The sequence below is a fragment of the Papaver somniferum genome, chromosome 4, assembly GCF_003573695.1.
Source record: "Papaver somniferum cultivar HN1 chromosome 4, ASM357369v1, whole genome shotgun sequence".
In the NCBI taxonomy this organism is placed as follows: domain Eukaryota; kingdom Viridiplantae; phylum Streptophyta; class Magnoliopsida; order Ranunculales; family Papaveraceae; genus Papaver; species Papaver somniferum.
Window position 1 is genome coordinate 77574311 of NC_039361.1, and position 6316 is coordinate 77580626.

Below are 6316 nucleotides of genomic sequence, written 5' to 3' on the forward strand. Positions count from 1 at the left end.
AGTAATAACATGATTCCATTTGTTGATGGCATAAATGGTACAGTAGTGAATACTCCAGTGCAAGTAACTTCTTGGGCCAAAATAGTGGAGAAGGAAATGGTTATCTCAACAGCTAGTACATCTACTGCTAAAAGTCCATCTGAACAAGCAAAGGTACCTAAACAAGCTGCATTAAATAATAAATACAATTTTAGAAAGAATCAATGTAAGGGGGGTACCAAAAACCCTCAAAATAAACAATGAAGATAATTTTTTGGAACGTCAGGGGCCTGAGAAGATTAAGGGCTCAAGACAAACTATGGTCTTTAGTGAATCAATTTAGTCCTTATTTAGTTTGGGTTGCAGAACCAAAAGTTAGTTGTAGTGCTTCTTTTTGTCAAAAGTTGAATCTTCCTGGTATGGAAAAAATGGTAAATCATAATTCATGTCAAGGTAGAAAAGGGAATATCTGGTTATTCTGGAATAAATGCATTGCTCAACCTCAAGTAATATCAGTTTCTAGTCAAATGATAACAGTTAGTGTTGGAGATTTTTTAGTTTCTGGAGTACATGCTCATGTTAAGGTGGTTCAAAGAAGGTTTCTATGGTATGAAATGCAGTTAATAAGTGATCTTAATAATCCATGGATTATACTTGGTGATTTTAATGCAGTAATTTCTCATGATAAGAAAGTTGGTGGTAGACTTCCTAATAGAACTGCAATGTTGGAGTTCAATGAGTGTATAAATCAGTGTGACCTTCTTCAAGCACCAAAAAATGGACTTCAATTTTCTTGGTCTAATTGTCAACAAGGAAATAGGAGGATCTTATGTAATTTAGACAGGGTCTTATTCAATCAGAAATGGTTACAATTGTATGGAGATTAGGGATACAAGGTTGGTATGATAATTGTTTCAGATCATGCTCCTCTGCTGGGTGGTTGTGCAAGTATACCTAAGCCAAAAAATACTCCTAGAAAGTTTCAAAAAATGTGGATTAGTCACCTAAATTTTATGCAAGTAGTATCTGAATGTTGGAAAAAAACAATTATTGGTGATCCTGCTTTTCAATTATTACACAAGTTAAAGGAGCTTAAAAAGGTGTTGAATGATTGTAATTGGAGGGTTTTTGGAAATGTTCAAGTGAATATTAAAGAAGCTGAAGAAAGAGTTAAAGTTGCAACTGAAATATCTGACAATAACCCATTTGATGAAGATGCTTTAAATGATTTGGTTAAAGCTCAAAATGAACATGCTAGTAGAGAGGTACAAGAAAATACCTTATTAAGACGAAAATCCAGAGTTAAGTGTATTAAAGAAGGAGAAGCCAATACTAGTTTTTTCACACAAATATGAAAATTAGAGCTGCAAGAAACACAATTCATGAATTTGAGGATAATGATGGAAATGTACTTGCAAGCCAAGACTTAATAGCTCATCATTTGGTTAATCACTTTCAAAAGAAATTTGAACATACACCTGTGAAAATAGATGAGGATTTGTTAGAAGTGATTCCTACAGTTATTAATGAAGAAGACCAAAAAATGCTTGATGTGATACCAAAGGAAGAAGAGATTAAAAAGATAATATTTGAAATGGATCCAGAAAGTTCTCCTGGTCCTGATGGATTTTCTGGTATTTTTTATAGAAGTTGTTGGGAGATAATTAAACATGATCTTGTTGCAGCTATTCAATTCTATTCGAGAAGAAAATTTATTCCTAGAGGTATGAATTCAAGCTTCTTATTCTTATTACCAAAGACCCCAGCTGCAAAAACTGCTAATCAATTTAGACCAATAGGATTGACTAATGTTCTCTTTAAGATATTCACAAAAATCATCACAAGTAGAATGAGTGAAGTAATGAAGAAGAAGATATCTCCTCAACAAGTAGCTTATGTCAAAGGAAGAAGCATTCATGAGCAAATTATTTTAGCATCTGAACTTGTAAATGAGATGAAGTTTAAAAGAAGAGGAGGGAATGTAAGTATGAAACTTGACATTTCTCAGGCATATGACACAGTGAGTTGGGAATTTTTAGTTAAAGTGTTAAAAAAATATGGCTTCTCAACTGATCGGTGTGAGTGGATAATAACTTTGTTCATCTCAGCAAAGATTTCAGTGCTTGTGAATGGAGGACACTGTGGCTTTTTTAATGTTGGAAGAGGACTGAGTCAGGGAGATCCTTTATCTCCAATTCTCTTTGTGATTATGGAAGATGTGCTCAATAGAAACATATCAGCTTTGGTGGAGAAAGGAAAATTGCAACCAATGGTGACAAAAAAAGGTATCCATCCCACAAGTATCTTTTTTGCAGATGATGTATTCATATTTTGCAATGGTGGTAAAAAAAAGTTTAGTCAATCTGCTCAAACTACTAGATACTTATCAAGCTTGTTCTGGTCAAGTCATAAATAAAGTTAAAAGTAAACTCTTTATGGATGGCACTACACAACAGAGGAAGATTTTGATTAGTGAACTAGTAAATATAGAAATTTCTAAATTTCCTGATAAGTATTTGGGGGTTTACTTAGCTCCTGGGAAGATCACTTCTGCAATGATATGGCCTATAGTTGAACTGATTCAGAAAAAATTGGCAGCATGGAAGGGGAGACTTCTTTCATTTCAAGATAAACTGACTCTGGTAAAATATGTTCTTTGCAGTGTTCCAATTTATAATATGTCAGTCTATAAATGGCCATTGTCTGTGATTAAAGTGTGTGAAAAGTTAATAAGGAATTTTTTGTGGACTGGTGATGGGGAGTTAAGAAAGTACAAGACCATATCTTTGAAAAGAGTGTGCACTCCTTATGAGGAAGGTGGACTTGGCATTAGAAGATTGAAAACAATTAACAAATCTTTATTAATGAAGATGATGTGGAAAGTCTTAAACTCAGAAGAAGAATGGTCATTATTTATCTCTGCAAAATTTAAAGACAGAAATGGACAATGAACCAATAATTGGAAGCAATCTTCAATTTGGAAGGGTTTAAAATGGGCACAGAATACTCTAAAAGAAGATATTAGATGGAGAATTGGCAATGGTTCAAATATTTCTGTATGGTTTGATTCTTGTTTAGGTGCAACTGCTATAATTGAAGAAACTGGTTTCATTGACTATGTAAAAGATCATATTGGAATGACAGTACAAGATTTGATCTTTGAAGTCAAGTGGTGTATTCCAGCTGAGCTACAACATATTATTTCAGTGAATTCCTTGCCATTGATTAGTGGAGTTTTGGATCAAAGAATTTGGAATGCAAGTAAAGATGGCAACTTTCATACTGACATTGCAGTTGAGAAAATAAGACATAAAGAAGCAGTTCTCCCTTGGCCCAAGTATATATGGCAAAACTGTATACACCCAAGTATTGCTAGCAATATCTGGAAACTACTTCAAGATGTATATGTTGATGATGAGTAATGAGGAAGAATGGATTTGAAATGCCCTCTATGTGTTGTATTTGTTTGGCAGATCAGGATTTAAGGCATCACACTCTATGGGAATGTGAATTCAGTGTTGCAGTTTGGAACTGGTTGAACAAAATTTTCTGTTTTGCAAATCCAAAATCTTTTGATGATGTTTGTACAACATCCAATAACAAGAGTTCATTAGTCAGGGAGGTTTGGATGATTGCAGCCTGTGCAACCATGAAAGAATTGTGGTTTCAAAAAAATACAAAATATTTTGATGAAAAGAAACCTAATTTGAATGGATTTAAAAGAAGAATCATACAGCTTGTTCATGAAGGGAGGTATAGATTGAAGGGTGTTAGTAGGGATCATTCATATGATTATCAGGTGAGAAATTTCTTTCAAGTATAATGGTTAGTCTGCTCTGTTTTCAGCTTTGATAAGTGAGGAAGCATAACTTTTCAGTTGTTTTTAGGTGTTGGGCCTAATTTGTTTTTGGGCCTTTTCTTTCTTGTTCCTTTTTTGTTTATCTTCTTTTGGTTTGTTGGGTCTGTTTTTTCCTTTTGGGTCAGTGATGTAAGCTTTGCTTTTGTTTTCCAATGAAATAGAAAAATGTGATTCAGCAAAAAAAAAAAAAATAAAGAATACGAGACCTTACAGAGGGATTCTGTGGAGCGATTGTGTGTATAAACAACATCATCAAGTGAACCTTGAGCTAAGAGTTTAATTACTGGGATCAACCTAATTCACAAAACCTAAAGCATTCGATTAGATTACACCTTGAGTGAGCTACTACTAGGTGGTTTAGACGAATAGAATCTGGTATTGGGGAGCTTCCGTACTCAGTGATAAAAGGGGTTTAGGGAACAACACTGAGCTAGCTGTTATTTCACGGTTGGTGATAATCTCTGATTAACGACAAGTAGGAAAGTATAATAATTCATTGACGGTTTATTAAGAATTCCTCGATCATACCTCTCTCTATTGATTACAATAAAACTTTATTTGCTTTGATTATTAATTTTTTTCACAATCTAAAACAAAACCCCCCTTTGTGACACTTTGACAACTAAAACTCATTAATCTTCGTAGGAAACATCCGTACTTCCATTATATTACCAGTTAATTGTGTGGAAATAAGATTATTAATTTGTTGAACCTACGACACCCAACAAATTTTTGGCGCCGCTGCCGGAAGCAGTCAGTAGCTTTAGTTGTTATTTATTTTAGTTTTATTATTGTTTTTAGAATTTCTTGTTAGTTTTTAATTTCGTTTTCTAGATTTTTATTTTCAGGTACTTCATCTCTGACACCGAAAGATTGAGATTATCAGAGGTGTGGTATTCAAACTCGTAGAGGAACAAGACTACAAGCACGTCAGCAAACGCAACAAGAATCTTAAAGGAAATGGTAGACGGTACAAATCCTCCGCCTCAGGAGAGGAAGCTGCGAGAGTTGACATCTCCATGCTTAGATTCACAACCACTGTGTATTACAATCACTAACCCAGTGGAGATGAAGTTGAATCTACTTCATCATCTACCAAAGTTCAAGGGACTTCCAGGTGAAGATCTGAATCGTCATCTTCGACAATGTCAACAGAAGATGACAAGTCTTAGGCAAAGTACCGAAGACAGTGATACGGCACTTCTGCAAGCTTTACCATTCTCTTTAATATATTTAGCGAAAGAATGGTTGTATTACCTTCCTACAGGGAGTATTACAACATGGACTGAGATGAAAAAGCTATTTCTAGAGAAGTATTTTCCTGCTTCTAAGGCAGCCTTTGTTCGCAAGGAGATTAGTAGCATCTTACAAATTACGGGGGAGTCTCTTTATGAATACTGGGAGAGATACAAAAGATTGATGGCAAGATTCCAACATCACAACATATCACCAACACTCATAATTCAGTACTTCTACGAAGGATTACTTCTAGATCAACGGAATTTTGATTGATGCAGTTGTTGATGGTTCACTTACTGAGAAGACGATTTCGCAGGCAACAAGTTTGATTGAAAGTATGGCTTCTAATGCACATCAATTTTATACAAGGCATGATTCAAATGTCAGGAGACTGAGTGAGATTGGAGATTCAAATACAAAGCATCAATTGAGTATTATTAAAAAGGAAATTCATCGTATAGCCTTTATAGTTGCTCCACCATACGAAGAGGAGGCCGAGGTAAATGTTATATTTCCTAATCAGAGGCCAAGGTATGACCCCTATTCTAATACTTATAACCCTGGTTGGAAAGATCATCTTAATTTTAGTTATGCTAACAAACAAGCTGCAGCTCCTAATCCATATGTGAGACAAGGTGGTTTTCAACAACAACAACCTCATAATGATGAATCCAAGTTTGAAGAACTCATATCCATCATCAAACAGGGTCAGCTAGAAACCAATCAATTCATACAGAAAGCCGAATAGAATCAGCTAAAAACTGATAATGTTATTAGAGATTTACATACTCAGATGGGACAATTATCTACGCATGTGAATCAACTGAAGGAAAAAGCGTCTACAATACTCCCATCTCAACCGTTTTTGAACCCAAGAGAACACGTCAATGCAGTAACCTTAAGAAGTGGAAGGAAAGTAGAAGATTATAATCTGGATACGAGGGAAGTACGTGTACCTAGTGATGATATTGAGAAGGAAGTAGAGGCGGAAACCGTACCAAAGGAAAAGCCAACCTCAACCGGCCAACCCAAGGACACGGTTCCCAGTTTTACCATACCACCTCATTTTCCTAGTCATTTTGCAAAATCAAATAAAGAAGCTCAAGACAAGGAGATCATGGATATTTTCAGCAAGATACACATCAACATTCCATTTATTGAGGCCATCAGAACCGTATCCAGGTATGCTAAGGTTTTGAAGGATTTGTGTACAAGGAAGGATTGGTTGATTGCTAATGA